This window comes from Lolium rigidum, chromosome 3 (assembly GCF_022539505.1).
Source record: "Lolium rigidum isolate FL_2022 chromosome 3, APGP_CSIRO_Lrig_0.1, whole genome shotgun sequence".
NCBI classification, from domain to species: Eukaryota; Viridiplantae; Streptophyta; class Magnoliopsida; order Poales; family Poaceae; genus Lolium; species Lolium rigidum.
The window spans coordinates 344414495-344432562 of NC_061510.1; the positions used below are offsets into that span (position 1 = coordinate 344414495).

The window sequence follows — 18068 nt, forward strand, 5'->3', positions numbered from 1 at the left end:
CTCGCAGCGGGCAGTGGCAGTCTGAGCTCACACCGATCGACCAACGAGCGAGTGGTAGTGCAAGCTACTGCAGTCTCTCTTCAAGTACAGTATATATCTGCCGGCGGCGCGCGTCCTAACCTTGCGGCGTCGCAATAATTGCGGGCGGCGCGGTAGAGCGGACATGGGGTTTTCTTCCGATCAGAGACGTATCGTATAAAGCACGGATGCGTTGTGCTGGCGGCCTGGCGCTAAAAGATTAGAAGAAAGATTTCTTCTTACAAAAACGGCAAGCAGCAAAAGAGCAGCTACTCCCAATCCCATTGCACTCGATCTCTTCAAGTACAGTATATATTTGTGGGCGGCGCGCGTCCTAACATTGCGGCGTCGAAGCAATGGAGTTCTATCTTTGGACGTGGGTTTTATTTCAATCATAGGCTTTATCGTGCTACAGCTGACAAGATATCAGTATACTTCTTATCACAAATAACGCCGCACTCGGCATGCAATGCATCACGCAACTCCCATGACTAGGACTGACCAAAACAAAAGCTAAGATGTAGAAACGAGCAACAGCGACAACACAAGAACTTCCCAGCGTGAACAACACTCACAACACCGACCACTGCTGCAAAAGGGAGGTGACAAGGAACACCGCACTGATGGGTCGTGAAACTACCTTACGAAAAATCAAACGATTTCTAATACTAGCTGAATGCCTAATAACACACACAGATAAATGAAATTGATATTTGGCTGCTTCTCCAATCACATCCACCCTTGATTTTCTGGTCGGTGGATCATTGATGCTGCAGACATGGGTTATCACCCTGATCAAAGACCATGGGTTTTCGCCCCAGAGAAAGTCTGCACTCAGAAAATAATGCTTTCATCAAGATTATTGACAGACACAACCAATTAAGGCCGGTGCTTTCTTGCCACGTCCGCCAGCTTCCGATCCCCTACCTTGGCCTGCCTCTGTCCTTCCGCAAGCCAATCAGAGCGGAGCTCCAGCCGGTCCTGGACAAGTTGGCGAATAAGCTCGCCTTGTGGAAGGCGCGGCTCATGTCGAGGGATGGGCATGTGGCCTACGTCCGTGCTGTCATGGCGGCATCTGTGGTGTATCAGCTCATGGCGCTTGATGTGGAACCATGGTTCATCCTAGCCGTCGACAAGCTTCGTCCCGACTTCCTCTGGGCGGGCAAGAACGAGGCCAACGGTGGGAACTGCATGGTGGCGTGGGACGCCGTATGCGCCCCTAAGTGCCTTGGTGGCCTCGGCTTGGCTAACCTCCGGTGGATGCATGTGTGGCGCTTCACGCGCGGTGGATATGGCTTCAGCGCACTGACACCTCTCGGCCTTGGTCTGGAATGAGGTTCGCGGTGTGCCCCAACGCTACAGCCATGTTCCCGCGCCTCTGTGGTGATCACGGTCGGGGCTGAGGAGAGTATCCTCTTTTGGGAGGACCCGTGGATTGGCGGCCTCTCCGCCGCGGCGGTGGCTCCGGCGGTCCTCAGCCTTGTCAAGCCGGGCGTGGTCTCCCGGCGCAAGGTCAGCGAAGGGATGGCTAACAACAGTTGGGTGTGTGACATCTCTGGTACCCTCTCTGTAGACGCGGTGGTTCAGTTCCTCAAGCTTTGGGCGGTGGTGGAGTCTGCTCCGTGGGGGGCTGGGCCCGATGTGCTTGCATGGAAGTGGACGGCGGATGGCAAATTCTCCTCCAAGTCTGCCTACCGTGCGTTCTTTCATGGAACCACCGCTCTCCCGGGGGCGACACTTGTTTGGCACTCTTTTGCGCCTTTCAAGTACCGCTTTCACGCTTGGCTCTGGCTTCGTAGGAGGTGTTGGACGGCGGATCGAAGGCTGCGGCGTGGTCTCACTTCGCATGTGATTTGTCCGCTTTGTAACGGCTCCGACGAATCTGCGGACCATATTGCGATGCACTGCCCTTTCTCTTGCTCCATTTTGGAGGGGTTCTTCCGCCGTGCTGGGCTGGCGTTACAGGTGCCTACCGCGGACAGCATCTTCCACTGCTGGTGGCCTGAGGTGGTTAGCTCGCTCTCCCGCACCGATGCCAAGGTAGCCAACTCCGTCGTCATGCTGGTGCTACGCTTCCTCTGGCTTGAGCGGAATGAGCGGGTCTTCAATGACAAAGCCACGGCGGCCGCTACGGTCCTCGGCCTCATCCTCCAGAGTGGAAGCTCTCGCAATCTTGTAGGCGTGGGCTAGCGCGAGAGTAGTGATCCGATTTGTAATCCCCCCCCCGGTTTGTCGGGGTGGAGGGTGGCGGTCCTTTGGGACCCTCCTTGTATGTTGTCTATTGCTCCTTCTTCTTAATGAAAAACACGTAGATCTCCCACGGGTTCTAAAAAAAAGACCTTGGTGATGGATTCAGAAATGACTTTCTTAACGAAAATCAAGAGATTTATGGTATTACTTGAATTCCCGTGCCTTGCGGACGGTGATGGTTCCTCCTGAACCCAGAATCTTGACGATATTATAGGTGTGGTGAGCAACATCCATGAATTTGGCTAGCGTGAGGTAGCCGAGGATCACATTGTAGGGCATGCCGATGTGCGCGACGTCGAAGGTGATGTACTCCATACGATAGTTATCGCGAGTGCTGAAGGTGACGGGGAGACGAACTTGTCCTAGGGGCATGGTGGCTCCGTCTGCCCCCCCCCCCCCGAAGAAGGGCACATCTTCTCATAGGTGTCGATGGAGATGACGTTGAGACCAGCGCCTCCGTCAATCAATGTTCTCTTGATGGCGATATTGTTGATGGTGGGTGTTCTAGATGGAATCTCCATGTAGATGGCACTTTCTCAGTCAAATCTTTATACAATGCGATCCTTTATTCTGACATACCAGTTGATAATAATAAGAAAATTTGGAAGATGAAGATACCATTAAAAATTAATTTTTTGGATGGTATCTCCGCCGAGGTGTTATTCTTACCAAAGATATTCTTGTTAAGCGGAATTGGCACGGAAGTTCACGGTGTGTTTTCTGTCATCATGATGAAACCACTAAACACCTTTTTTTCCAGTGCTATTTTGCGAGATCTATATGATCAGTCATCCAAGTAGCGTCTACCCTGTATCCCCCGACTAGTGTGGCCAATGTCTTTGGCAATTGGTTTCACAATATCAATTCAAGGTTTAAGTTGCTTCTTAGGGTGGGGGCGCTAGCAGTTATCTGGGCTCTTTGGCTAAGTAGAAATGATAAGATTTTTAATGATAAAAATTGTACATGTATTTTCTGTTTGTGGTTACCTCTTCAGCGGATTGGAAACCGAGACCTATATACGGAGGTATGTACACGGTTGGAGGCTACGACGGGGGATACTTTTTCCCTACATGGGTGGCAGCATAGTCTACGAATAGCAGCCCCACCCTCACCTTAGGCGTCATATGATTCATCGTTTCAATATGTATTTCGCCTAGTTTTTTATATGTTTTTATTTCAGACTCTTGAACGGTTGTGTGCATCCTGGTTATACAGAGGTATGATCCCCATGAACTTGGTGCTCTTGGGATGGTCCTCTCATGGTCGAAGGAGATCGAGTGATTGGACCACTTGAGCCGTGGAGCCTCCATTACTGGAGCCACGGTAGTGACTCCGTTAGATCTGCTTGAAGCGGCGCTTGGAGAGAGGCACTTGGGCCCCTTGGACATTATCTAACAACTAGTTGAATGCCCGTGCTCCGCCACGGCTCAGCAAATTTATCTAATTGGTCGAAAAAATCGTACCTATGGAACTAAAAGACACAATTGTAAAAAGCAAAATTTATGCTACATCAGAAATTCCATTATTATTATTAATTAAAGGTCAAATATACGAAATTTCATATGCAACTCATTACGGGGATTGGCTACCATTCTTAGGTGCACGGAAAAAATAAAATCAAAGTTGTAAAATCTAGAGTAAATGAATCCTTGGATTTGTGATAGGTAACACCTAATTTTTTTGTGATTTCTACTGTTGCCACGGTCTTCACAATTTGACTTATTTTTTCTGAATTTCTGATAATGCAAGCAGAGCAAGTTTTCTGGATTTCGGATAGTGCAAGCCGAGCAAGCACATAGTAGTATTTTCTTTTGCCTTTATCTTTCATCCCTCTTTGTTACAATAACAAGTCGGTAGAAAATAGAATAACCTGAAAACTAAAACAAAACCTTGTCTGCCTATACATAACAGAAGACTTCGTATGCATAATCCTGTATAATATAATCAAGAGTTTATCTCGTTGCAGCTACAAACTAATAGCCCCTGATTGGTAACTTCCAAACCAATTATTCTTGAATTTAATCTCCCAAGAATAAAACTAATGCCAGCTACTACTTCATGCAATTGCATATTTCCATGATCCCTATTCTATCATGCAAACATAAATATATGTAAAGAAAATGCGAGAGTTTATAGGGAGCTTTACCCAAAGACTTGAATTCCTGATCCAACTTTTGCAGCACAGGAAAGGGAAGGGGCCGAAGCAGCGGCAAGAAGGTGTTCATATCGCAACGACCCAATAGGCATCACTGGCACAATGTGGTTTAAGAAACACGCCAGAACCTCGATAATTGCAGCACGTCGAGCAGAGCAAGCTTATCCATCCAATTCCAATCCACAGAAACTAACATCACGTTAGAGCCCGAGGGGAAAGGGGGATAGGCAGCACTTGGGAAGCGGTGGACAACGCAACGGTGAAGGCCTTGATGTTGCTACTCCTGTGGCGGCTGATGTGGCCGTCGGTGGCGAATGGGTAGGAAAGGCAATCAGTGACATCATGGAGCCTCGTCTTCAAGGCCATCGCTGTGAGGGGAAGACGGACCGGGGAGGTGGAGGTAGATAGCAAGAGATCGAGATTAAGGTGTGGGTGGTGGTGAACAAGGGAGAGATGGGGGCGAACATGATCTCCCCAAATCCAATTGTTGTGGAACGAGCCCTCGCCACCTGCATCGATGAGGAATCCTTCCGCTAGATTGAAGGAGCCACCTCGCCTCCCTCGTGCTCCCCCAAACCACTCCATCCGAACAATGCATGGTGTGAACCGACGCATCTTCCCCTTCACCCGCCGATGTTGATCTCGTTTCTCCACTTCAGTAACAACAGTAACTACATCCTTACGATCCGAACTCGACACATTGAAGAAATATTCCAATAATTTTTCTTAGGAGTTCATGTACAATGAAGTTTAATTTCTGGATCAAAATAAACTTTAAAAGTGCAAATTACATGTGCGCAGGGTGCTAGGGTCAAGCGAACCTTCATATAGAAATGCAAATCAAATTACATAAATATATCCAAGATCCAGATTTGCATTTGCTACATAGAAAACTACATAAACCAACCGATAAAAATTGCACGAATATTGCGCCTCATTGTGGCCGGATGGAGCCCATTCACATGCCTACAAATAAGATCAAAGGTATACAAATCACTAAGGTACTTAAGCAAGCAAAGAAAATGATTTATTGCTTCAGTTATTTTTTTTCAAGCTTGCCAGCTCATCTAAATTGTAGCGTCCTTGTGCCCTTATACATGCAATAACAGGAATACATATACAAAATTGGATTAGATTCGTCCAAACTTACATAGATTCGAACGAAATTTGACTAAATTAAACTAAACCTAATCTATAAGTACTTGCGGCGGCCGGAGGCGTCGTAGTACTGCTGGAAGTTGTACATCTCGTCGGTGACGACCTCCTGCTTGACGCGTTCGTCGACGCGCTCGTCCTTCACCAAGCTGCTTGGTCCTGCCTCGCCGTTGTCGGTGAGGTCCACGAACGGCTTGCCGGAGTCGCGGATGGACATGGCGATCGCCGTCTCGATGTCGCCCCTCCAGGCGTCCTTGTCGTTGAGCGACGAGAATGTTTGGGAGCGGTGAGAAATTGGGACGAACTGCAGGGCGTCTTAATGTACAGCGACAGCAACGGGGTGATTGCACGCAATAACGTCGGCGCGGACGGCCACGCGGCCATGCACGACGAGACGCGTCCCTGTGTCGCCTGGGAAAACAGGGACGCCATTAACATCGCTTGATCAAAGGTAGGCGACGGGGTTTTAGGCTTCCGAGCCGCTGACGCGTCAGGCTCGCGTCGGTTCGCCTCACTTTTCGTTGTGTCCGGCATGCCCGGAGCGTCCCCTGTGAGACGGGGACGGGCTCGGGGCGCCGGACACCGTATCGGGGCGCGCCGGACAAAAATGAGCTTTGGGGGACGCGTCTGGAACGGTTTTTTGGTGCGACGCGTCCCAAATTGGTTTGGGGGACGCTTTGGGGGACGCGGCTGGAGATGCTCTAAGAGTGCTAATGCAGCTTTGTGTTAAATAATTGTTCCACAATAGCACTCAATTAAATGAGACCATAGTAAAACATGAGGTTTCGCGGGCAAAATTCATACAACCACATATAGTGCATATCCAATCACATGGTGCAAATATGTTCCCACAACCATACGTAGGTCTCGTAGCATGTTCAAGAGAATCCCCACCAGTTGGCTAATTACAGCAATGATGATAGTCGGCAGACATTGTGAAGAGCACAAACAATAGATAAGGAATATAACTATGAGCACAAAAGAAGTACGGTACGTATATGATAAGCAAAGATATTTAAATGAGAGAATATAATGACTCAAGAAAGTTATTTATGTACAAGTTAAAGTTAATATTTCAATTCAGTTTCCTCATATTCCCTTTGTGCAATAGTTATGATGTGCAAATATTTGATGAACTAAGAAAATACAAGAATAGCATTTGTAAAAATGACAAAGCTGTGAAACAGATTCAACATCATCAATCTATAATGCCATCAAATCGAATCTAAATAACTCCAAGATCCGGATTTACATCAATAGCAACTTGCCTCAGTAAATGGTAGAGCAGGCAGAGGTTTGCTTTAAAGGGCAGAAAACACAAAAATAGGAGGTTAAGCCATCTGACATTTTGACATCTCAAGGCAAGCTCTAGTAAGAATTACTAATATAATGATTGTGGCACAAAAAATAATCAGTGGTTCCATAACCATGGATTATTATGGACTGCAGAAACAAACACGGTGCCCATACTAATTGATTCTACCAGTGTACAGGCTTTGATATTCTTACGCTTATATAGATGTACTTAAAAAATTGCTCAGTAGGGCAATTCTGAAGTTACAATCAAGAGCATTTCTTCACACATATAATTTACAATGCATCTTAGAGAGGACACATACCTGTACTCGAAAAATATCTACCTACCATCAATTAGAAGGCCATTGTCTCCAGTACTTTCCATAACTTCGCGGGCAGCTTCCTGTGGGAGCACACAAATCTTTGTGAGCATAGCAGCAAATGACAGCGCAGTCAGTAATCTAGAGCTCAGATCACTTGTATGGTTAGCAGTTAGCACCGTAGTAGACATGCCAGAGGGTCGTGCCTTGATCACGCACACACACACTACAAAGAGACCCCTACTCAGCCTAAAAGATGTTGTGAAGTGTATATGTGGATTGCCTAGCCCTTTTCATTAGTTTGGATTTTTGGTTCAAGTGGCTAGTGCATGAAGCTTAACATGGTATTAGAGCCCCAGGTTTTGAGTTCAAATTCTGGCTTTTACAATTTATTCTAAATTCCCACGCAGCCTCTTGCCGTGTGGCCTGTGGTCCCGGCGCTGCCTCTTTGTCTCTCTACACGTGTTGACTTGTCTTCTCGTCTTTCCGTCACACGTGAGAGGGGGTGTTGACGTGTATAAGTAGATTGCCTTTCCCTTTCCATCAGTTCGGATTTTTGATTCAAGTGGCTAGTGCATGAAGTTTAACACATAGATTCGAGTTGGTATTGAAAGAAGAAACATATTCAAAGCTGTCCAAGCCAAAGGTGTTGGGCCATCATATGTTCACTTTTCCAATTACATCAACTCGCTAGCTTCACCGGAAAATTTATTTATTTCTTCACGAAGGTAAAACACTTTGCAAGAGGACTTGTTGAATACAGAATAAGAGTAGGCCGATCATTTGATAATTACATGGACGCCTCAATTGACAATTTATCAATAATATGAGGAAATAGTAATTCAAATAATAATTTATCAAATAGTAATTCAATGGATAATTTATCAAATATATGAGGAAACAGTAATTCAATTGATAATTTATCAATTATATGTACTTTTTTTTCCAAAATTTCTTGAAACATTAGTTCGCTACAAATCTATTAAAATTCACCTTTGCCTACATATGAATTTACATGCCAGTTCATGTAAATTCAACTTTCATATTTCCTACATTTCTACACTTGTAGGGATTTTAACCATTTTTTTGTAAAAAATAGACGGACGCAACAACGCGCGATATCATGGTCTAGTATACTTGAAGAGAGACTGCTGTAGCTTGCACTACCACTCGCCCGTTGGTCGATCGGTGTGAGCTCAGGCTGCCACTGCCCGCTGCGAGATGACCGCGAGGTCGGCGCTGCTACTGCTTGGCCTGGTGGCCGCGTACCATGGCGGAGAAGCATGCGCGAGCGCCGCGGGGGCGGGGACGCCGCCCTGTCTGAGCCGGGCGTCGTTCCCCAAGGGCTTCGTGTTCGGGACGGCGACGTCGGCGTACCAGGTGGAAGGCATGGCGGCCGGAGGCGGCCGCGGGCCATCCGTCTGGGACGAACTTGCCCACACCCCAGGTAATCCTCACTGTAGTATTATCGGCTAGGATTTTGTACCGTGTGACCTTGATCAGTCAAACTCCCTTCTCTGAGGAATGGAATTCTTCCACAGCTAACACTTTCTTATACTTTGGTGCAATAAGCAGGGATGATCCCGGGAAACCAAAATGCAGACGTTACCACAGATCAATATCATCGCTACAAGGTATGTATCTCGGGAGTAAAACAGAGATCGTAAGCCCACAGGATAAGTTTTTAACGTTTATATGAGTAATCATATTAACTTGTCTTAGTAGTTAGCTCTTCAGAGTAACACTGAAACTCACAATTCACGAAGTTGGCACCGCCCCATGCGTTACTGACTGAAAATACGTATTCATACATTTAAAAAATGTGGGGAAAGAATTCTAGGGCCTCACGTTTAATCCCTTTATGCTGGAACAGGAAGATGTCGACCTCATGAAAGAACTCAATTTCGATGCCTACCGCTTTTCTATATCCTGGTCTAGAATCTTCCCAGGTACACACAATTTCACTGGAGTGGTAGCATGCTCTTACATGACTTAGTTATGATAACTGCCATATTTGTCTGACTTGCACGTCTTCGATTTCTGCGGATGGTGAAGGAAAAGTCAACCAAGAGGGTGTAGCATACTACAACAGTCTGATAGACTACCTGCTTCACAAAGGTACATCATAGCAAAAGCATATGTTTTTGCTTTTTGTGGACTTTTGTTAACTTATAAAATAAATAAAAAATCACAGTGGGGAAACCCACTGTTCAGCCTCAAAAAAAAAAAAAAATCTGTGAAACTTCCATGAGAACCTGAATGCATTAGTATCTGAATGTTTTCCATGAAAACCGAGCAGGCATCACTCCTTATGTCAATCTTCACCACTATGATCTCCCTCTTGCACTTGAGAAGAAGTATCAAGGCTGGTTAAATGCAAAAACAGGGTAAGTCAAACTAGTATTCGATCTCCCTTTATCAACTATAATGTGTTAGATTTACTTCCTCATTCAGAGTTAGTCTAGACTTATTGTTTTGGAATTAGAAGCATACAAGATAAGTCGTCTAGATAATATACTAGTTGCTCTTTTTACAATTTATAATTCTCTATCATATTACATATTGAAAGAATGTGGAAGTTTGTGTATGTTTACCTGAACGTACAAACGAACTCTATATGTCTCTATAAGTAGATGCATCATTCTATACCTCTGGTGTGAAAGGCTTACGATATGAGAATGCATGATTATCTTCATGATATTCGTTTTTCAGGGAACTATTTGCAGATTACGCTGACTTCTGTTTCAAGACCTTCGGCGACCGTGTAAAGAACTGGTTTACATTCAATGAATCAAGCCGAGTTGCGCTTACTGGTTATGATACCGGGCATCAACCTCCTCAAAGGTGCTCCGAATGCGCTGCTGGTGGGAACTCAGCAACAGAACCTTACATTGTTTCTCACAACCTTCCCTTAGCACATTTTTTTCGATAAAGGATGCTTTATTACTTTTGGGAAGTTCTTAGCACAATCTTCTCTTAGCACATGGTTATGCAGTTGCAAGATACCGGAATAAGTAGTTTTTTTTCTGCTTGAGCTATATTAGTAAACTGTGCTAACTTGATCGGCCTACTAGAGATAACAGATATGCATGATTTTCCATGAACGTCATTCTGTCTAGACTGCAGACCGTATAGTAATAAGTACAAATTGTAGGCAGTCCAGCAAGGGAAGATTGGAATAGTTCTGGACTTCAGTTGGTACGAGGCGCTTACAAACTCAACTGAAGACAGCAGCTCAAAGAGCCAGGGACTTCCAAGTTGGTTGGTAAGGCTATCCATACTAGTTTCCTTTTTATATTAAAAAATCTCAATTGTTTTCATTAAATATTTCCCTTTACTTCAAAAATATATATCAATGGTTGCTTCGATGCAGGTATATGGATCCACTAATTAATGGACAGTACCCACAGACAATGCAAGATATTGTGAAAGAGAGGTTGCCCAGGTTCACTCCTGATCAAGTTAAATTGGTCAAGGGCTCATCAGACTATATTGGGATCAATCACTACACAGCTATCTACATGACCGAGAAGAAATTGCTGAACCAGACGCCAATTAGCTACTCAGAAGATTGGCATGTTTACTACAAATGTGAGCTATTCTTGTCTTAAACTGCAGGTTTCACATCAATAAATATATCTAGAAAAATATTGTCAGTTGATCATTTCTTGCTGAAATTCACAGATGAGCGAAATGGCAAACCAATTGGAAAAAGGGTATATTTGCACCACTGCATATTTATTTTCAGTCCATCCTTTGTCATTCATCTTAGCTGCAACGACTTTTCAGCTCAATTTATTTTCTTCGACAATTGCATGATTGCACTGTTGAGTTCGAAATTAATATGATGAATTCTTGTCAACGCGTGAATCATTACAGGCGAACTCTGACTGGCTCTACATCACCCCGTTTGGGATGTACGGATCTATGAACTACATCAGGCAGAAGTATGGAAATCCAGCAGTGCTCATAATGGAAAACGGTACTGAATACAGCTCCTTGTATCTCTTCCTTTTGGTTTTATGATCAAGTTTTCGACTTCATAACTCTCAATCATCTTATTATGCATGTACATCACTAATCTTATCATCATGTTGTCAGGAATGGATCAACCTGGGAACCTTACACGCGATGAGTATGTGCAAGATGACACAAGGGTTGGGTACTACCAGAGCTACCTCAGCGAGCTGAAGAGAGCCATCGACGGCGGCGCCAATGTGCATGGCTTCTTTGCGTGGGCTCTCCTCGACAACTTTGAGTGGCTGTTGGGTTACACGTCCAAGTTCGGCATCGTCTACGTCGACTTCAACACTCTCGAGCGCTACCCGAAGAAGTCGGCCTATTGGTTCAAATGCCTGCTGAAACCTGTTGTTGGAAGTACAATCAAGCTTTAAAATAGAGAGATATTTCATTTACTGGGTCCCTTCTCGAGGCGCTGTATAAGTTATAGCATGCTATATTTAAAATAGCGTCTTAAAAAAGAAGACAGATATTAAGGAGCTAAAATTTTGTCCAGGAGAATACATGCTCAACCACATCATTTAAAGCAGAGCCAAATCCATGGCATAAACACAGATGCGAGGCATAAATTCGTAAATCGTATCCACCACAACAAAAATAGCATGTAAATACATTATTTTGGTCGCATTTGTTATGTGTCACATAAGTGTCACTGTAGGCAGTGTGTCTAGGACTAAATGAAACTTTTGGAATGTCTTTACGTATTGTAAGACACTTCGTAGAGGCACGGTGTTCTCATCTTCAGTACCACAGATTAGGTGGCGACAAAGGCATACTTCAAATTATGTCGAGAGGGCACCAATGATGATTTTTTTTCGATAACGGGCGCTTTATTACTTGAAAAAGTAATTACACCCGACATCTGAACAAGGATGCACACTCCATGAATCATGGTGTATGGAGCTCTCATTCCCCAGTCACCAGTCTACGATTGGCAGTACCGCATCTATTGGGAGACATAGAAAGCGATCATTTTTTTTTTGAAATGGGGATATACCCCGGCTTCTGCATCATGACGATGCACACGGCCCTTTATTAAAAAAGATCCAAAGTATAATGTTTACAACTCACGCATCACCGAGGATTGATACAAAAATCAACCATCGAAAGGTACACAAATTATGACTACACATTAACATAGTCTTCTAGTATGTCGCCAACCAGCCTGGCACAAGATATCCTGAGCAACCATCAGGAGCCGTGTGCAACCAGTAGCCATAGCATCCCGCTGCCCCTCCGGTGAGAGTAGGGCCCAAAGCTGGACCCAATGGGACACCATATGGATAACCTGCAAGAAGTGAAAAGAGGTTTTTTTATTAAAAATTATATCATTTCTGACCCTCCAAATAGACCAACATAAAGCAGAAACCCCTATTCGGATAAAAGCCTTAGATTGTCTATCTACTCCATTTAACCAATTACCAAACATATTGGTAATATTGGTTGGAGGTGGAAGATCAAAAGTAAAATTAACCGTTCGCCATAATAGTTGAGCTAAAGGACAGTCAATGAAAAGGTGTTGAATGGTCTCCTGTTCCCCACAAAAAACACATTTTGTACACCCATTCCAATTCCGTTTAACTAAATTATCCTTAGTTAACAAAACCTTATTGCTCAAAAACCACATAAAAATCTTAATCTTAAGTGGAATTTTAACCTTCCATAAGTACTTTCGCAAAAAAGGGGTGTGATCGCACATAAGATCCTCATACATTGACTTTACTGTAAATAAACCATTTGATGTCAATTTCCATACAAATCGATCCTCATCTACATTCAAGTTAACCATCATCAATTTCCTACATAATTGTAACCATGCAGTCCATTTGTTACCAGTAAGCGCCCTTCTGAAAGTAATATTCAATGGTGTTTGAGCTAACACCTGTGCAACTGTGACATTCTTATGATGTATAATATTATATAAGGACGGATATTGTTGAGCCAACGGAGTATTTCCTAGCCATGTATCTTCCCAAAAGCGGGTGGTCATACCATTACCCACCTTAAAAAAAACCCTAGAGAAAAACTCTTGTTTAACCTTCATTAATCCTTTCCAAAAGGGGGAATCGGTGGGCTTAACTTGCACCTCCGATAACGTCTTCTGTCTTAAGTATTTGTTATGTAGCAATTCTTGCCACACCCCGTCTTTATTAAGAAGTTTAAAGAGCCATTTACTCAATAAACATCTATTCTTGATTTCGAGTACCTCAATACCTAATCCCCCTTGATCTTTAGGTCGACAAATAATATTCCATTTAGTAAGCCGGTATTTTCTTTTGTCTTCATCGGACTGCCAAAAGAATCGAGATCTATAGAAGTCCAGACGCTTCCTTACCCCAACAGGTATTTCTAGGAACGACAACATAAACATCGGTAGGCTAGTTAATACTGAATTAATAAGTACTAACCTATCACCATAGGATAGTAACTTCCCTTTCCAGCATCCTAATTTACTTTCAAACCGTGTTTCTACCGGATACCAATCCGAATTCCTGAGTTTTTTGTAATGGATTGGAATACCCAAGTATCTAAAGGGGAGATGTCCAGCATCACATCCAAAGATCTGTTTATACTGTTCCTCTTCCTCCTTTGCCTTTCCAAAACAAAAAATCTCACTCTTGTGAAAGTTAATTTTAAGCCCCGATAACTCTTCAAAGAGACATAAAATTAATTTCATATTAACAGCCTTGTTAAGGTCATGTTCCAAAAAAAGGATGGTATCGTCAGCGTACTGTAGTATGGAGAGTCCTCCATCAACTAAATGTGGAATTAACCCTCCGACTTGACCATCTTCTTTTGCTCTTTCAATTAAGATGGCAAGCATGTCCACTACGATATTAAAAAGCATCGGAGATAGGGGGTCCCCTTGCCTTAAACCTTTTTTTGTCTGGAAATAATGACCAATATCATCATTCACCTTAACCCCAACACTACCACCCTGAACAAATTGTTGCACTATTCTCCCCCATTCTGGAGCAAAACCCTTCATTCGCAAAGTTTGTTGTAGGAAAGGCCATTTCACCTTATCATAAGCTTTCTCAAAATCGATTTTAAACAACACCCCATCTAATTTTTTAGAATGCAATTCATGAATGGTTTCGTGTAGTATCACCACCCCTTCCAAAATATTTCTTCCTGGCATAAACGCCGATTGAGTTGGCTTTATAACTTTAGGGGCAATCCCCGAGATTCGATTTGTACCAACTTTAGTGAAGATCTTAAAACATACATTGAGCAAACAAATAGGTCTATATTGTTGAATTTGGACAACATTTTATTTTTTAGGTAATAATGTAATAACTCCAAAATTCAGTTTATAAAGTGGCAATTCCCCTTTAGTAAACTGTGAAAATAGAGCCATTAGATCATCCTTTATGACATCCCAAAAAGTTTGATAAAACTCAGCTGGAAAGCCATCTGGTCCAGGAGATTTATTCAATTCCATTTGAGAAATGGCCTCAAAAACCTCCTCTACTGTAAAGGGGGCTGTTAAGATGTCAGTCTCCAATGGTGAAATTTGCGTAATATCATGAATATCACTTTCAACTAAAGAAATATTGGTTGGAGCCGGTGCCCCAAACAATTTATTATAGAATTCAGTAATATAAACCTTCAAATTATCTTCACCAACAATAGTCCCCTCTTGTTGCTCTAATTGGAAAATTTTCTTTTTCCTATGTTTACCATTAGCTATTAAGTGGAAGTATTTTGTATTATTCCCTCCTTCTTGAATGTGCTTGACTTTTGCTCTTTGTGCCCATTTAGATTCCTCTTCTCTTCTTAATTTGTTCAAACAAACAGTTGCCTTTTTTAACTCTTCTCTTTCATTTGAATCCAACATATTCGTTTCCGCTTTTAAATCAAGATGATCAATGATGTTTAGCAATCTCTCTTTTTCTTTCTTATACTTTCCACTTTGATTTTTTGCCCAACCCTTGAGGAATCTTCTTATATGGCGTAGTTTATTTAACCAGACTTCCATTGGATTAGCTCCACCTATAGCTGAATTCCACTCCTTTACTATCATATCAAAAAACCCTCTTGTCGCAACCAATGTAGCTTAAAAGAGAATTTTGCTTGATTACCCAAGTGCGCTTTCACACCTGAATCTATAAGTATTGGAGTATGATCAGAATCGGCTCTAGTTAAAGCTCTTACCGTGACCAAAAGAAATTTTTGTTCCCAAGAGATAGATGCTAGTACTCTATCAAGCTTTTCATATGTGGGTTCTTCTCTCCTACTTGCCCATGTAAATTGTCTCCCAGATAGAGCAATTTCACGCAAGTTGAGATGCTCAATGATAGCGTTAAAAACAAAGGGCCAACGCGCTTTGAAATTGTCATTATTTTTCTCTTCTCGTTTACGAATGATATTGAAATCACCACCTACCAACATAGGTAATGTTTCAGATTCACAAGTTCTGACTAGTTCTGATAGAAATTCTGCTTTGTGCGTGTCCTGGGCCGCCCCATACACCGGCACCAGAATCCATTCAAAGCCATCTCTCTTACATTTTATGTGAAGCTTGACACAAAAATCACCCGTACTTACTTTTAACACTTGTAACGTATCTGAGTTAATTCCCACTAGAATTCCTCCAGAACGACCATGCGGTGGTAAACAAAACCAGGAGAAATTATTACCCCCCGCTAACTGGTTCAAAAAAGGAATCGAGAAATTAGATCTTCCAGTCTCCAACAAGGCTATGAAGTCTAATTTATGTTCTCTAATCGCTTCTTTGACAAACAAATGTTTAGCAATATCCCCAAATCCTCCTGAATTCCAGATAATACCTTTTAAGTTCTGCATTAAGAAAATTGTTTTTTAATTCTTTTCCTAGTACTTTTACGAATATTACTAGTATCATATACTTTTCTTTGTCTAACTTTTTTAACCTTAACTATTGGTTTAAGATGTTCCAAATGATCATCAAAATCGAGTGGAATATCTTCGTCCTCAATCAGATCCTCACACAAATTGGAGACTTTTGACAATACAAGAGTCTCCAGACCTTCCTCTTTGTTTTCATTCTCAATCTCTTTCTTTTTTAAAATCGTCAAAATACGTTCCTCTTCTAGCATTTTAATTCCGTTAATAGATTTATGTACCTCCCGTGCTGACTTTCCTAATGATATCCCTAACCTATCTGCTCTCTGAACTATTTCCGAATCTGGTATATTAACAATTGAGAGCATAGGGGTTGATGACTGACCTGTAGAGAACCTCTCGTCCCGCATCTGTGCATTCTTCATCGCCCTCTCCAGCTGAGGCATGTCGGCATTTGGCTGGCTTCCCAACCGCCTGTGCAAGAGCATGGGGAAATAGAAATTTGGAACTCGAATTTGTATTTGAGTTCTTATGAGGAGTGAGGTAGATTCGCATTGTTGAAGAAAGCGAAGAAAAAGGATGCAGCTATGGCTTGCTTGTGGCTCTTTCTTCTATTGGCTAGTCTCAGGCATGAGAGTTTCAATTTCTTTTGAAAAGCAAGTGCGGCTCAGTCATAAGTGTTAATAATAGCATGAAGTAAGTTGTCGGTTCCAAGAGAGCATAAAAAGATCCGGTCACAAGGAAAGTTTCGTAATCAAAACTTTGTATCAAGTACAAAAAACCATTCACAAGTCTCAAAACCAGGATCTAAAGATAAAAAGACATAATACATATGGTGACGATAAAGTGTAAAAACGCCTAAGGAAAAGGTGGAGCTTCAATCCGTAGATTATGGGGCCACCCATGTAGGGAAAAAGTATCACTCGCTGCAACCTCCAATCGTAAATAGGTCTCGGTTCTCCATCCGCTGAAGAGGTGACCACAAACGAAGAATACTGGTACATCTGTAGATAACCTGCAAAATAGTATAATTTTTATCATTAAAAATCTTATCATTTCTACGTAGCCATAGCACCCAGATAACTGCTAGCACACGCACCCTAAGAAGCAATCTAAACCTTGAATAATTACCATGAGCCAATTGTCTAAGACATTGGCAACACTAGTCGAAGGATAAATGCTAGAAGATACTTGGATGATCGACCATATAGATCTAGCGAACTGGCATTGGAAGAATAACTGTTTGATAGTTTTGTCTTGATGACATAAAACACACAGAGGACTTCTATGCCAGTTGCGCTTAACAAGATTATCTTTGGAGAGAATGACCCCACGATGAAGATACCATCCAAAATTTTGTTTTTTAACGGTATTTTCATCTTCCAAATTTTCTTGCTACTATTAAATGGTACTGCAGAATGGAGGAACGCTTTGTATAGGGAATCTACCGAGAAGGTACCATTAGCATTTAGATTCCACCGAAATTCGTCAAGTTCGGGTGATAGTTGTATATCCCCAGACGAACTAGTAATGAATTCCATGCAACTAACCTCTATCCTATCAAATTCCTTCCGAACGTCATATTCGGAGTTGATGTAGCCATTACCGTAGCAATGGTATCATTTTGGTGACGAATAATACTATACAATATTGGATACTGTTCACAAAGAGGGGCATTATCTAACCAAATGTTCTCCCAAAAACGTATCTCTGTTCCATTATGTATGGAAAAAGTACCATGGCGAAAGAAGAATTTCTTAGAAGCCATGAGATGAGCTAAAAAATGCCCATGGTTTCCAAATCACTTGGGACAATTCCTTCGAGCCGATATACTTTCTTCGTAGAATAGTTTGCCAAACCCTGTCTTCGGTAAGAATCTTGAACAACCATTTACCTAGTAAGGCTAAATTGTTGACCTCGAGGTCATGAACAACAAGCCCACCTTGGTCTTTGGGTATACAGACTATACTCCACTTAACCAGTCGATATTTATTTTTCTCGTTGTCCCCTTGCGAAAAGAATCTGGA

The 18068-nt window shown here is 42.6% G+C and overlaps 1 pseudogene; it reads left to right on the forward strand.

Annotated features, from left to right (window-relative positions):
- Positions 1-8415: 8415 nt before the first annotated feature.
- LOC124697161 lies at positions 8416-11588 on the forward strand (annotated as a pseudogene).
- Positions 11589-18068: the final 6480 nt, after the last annotated feature.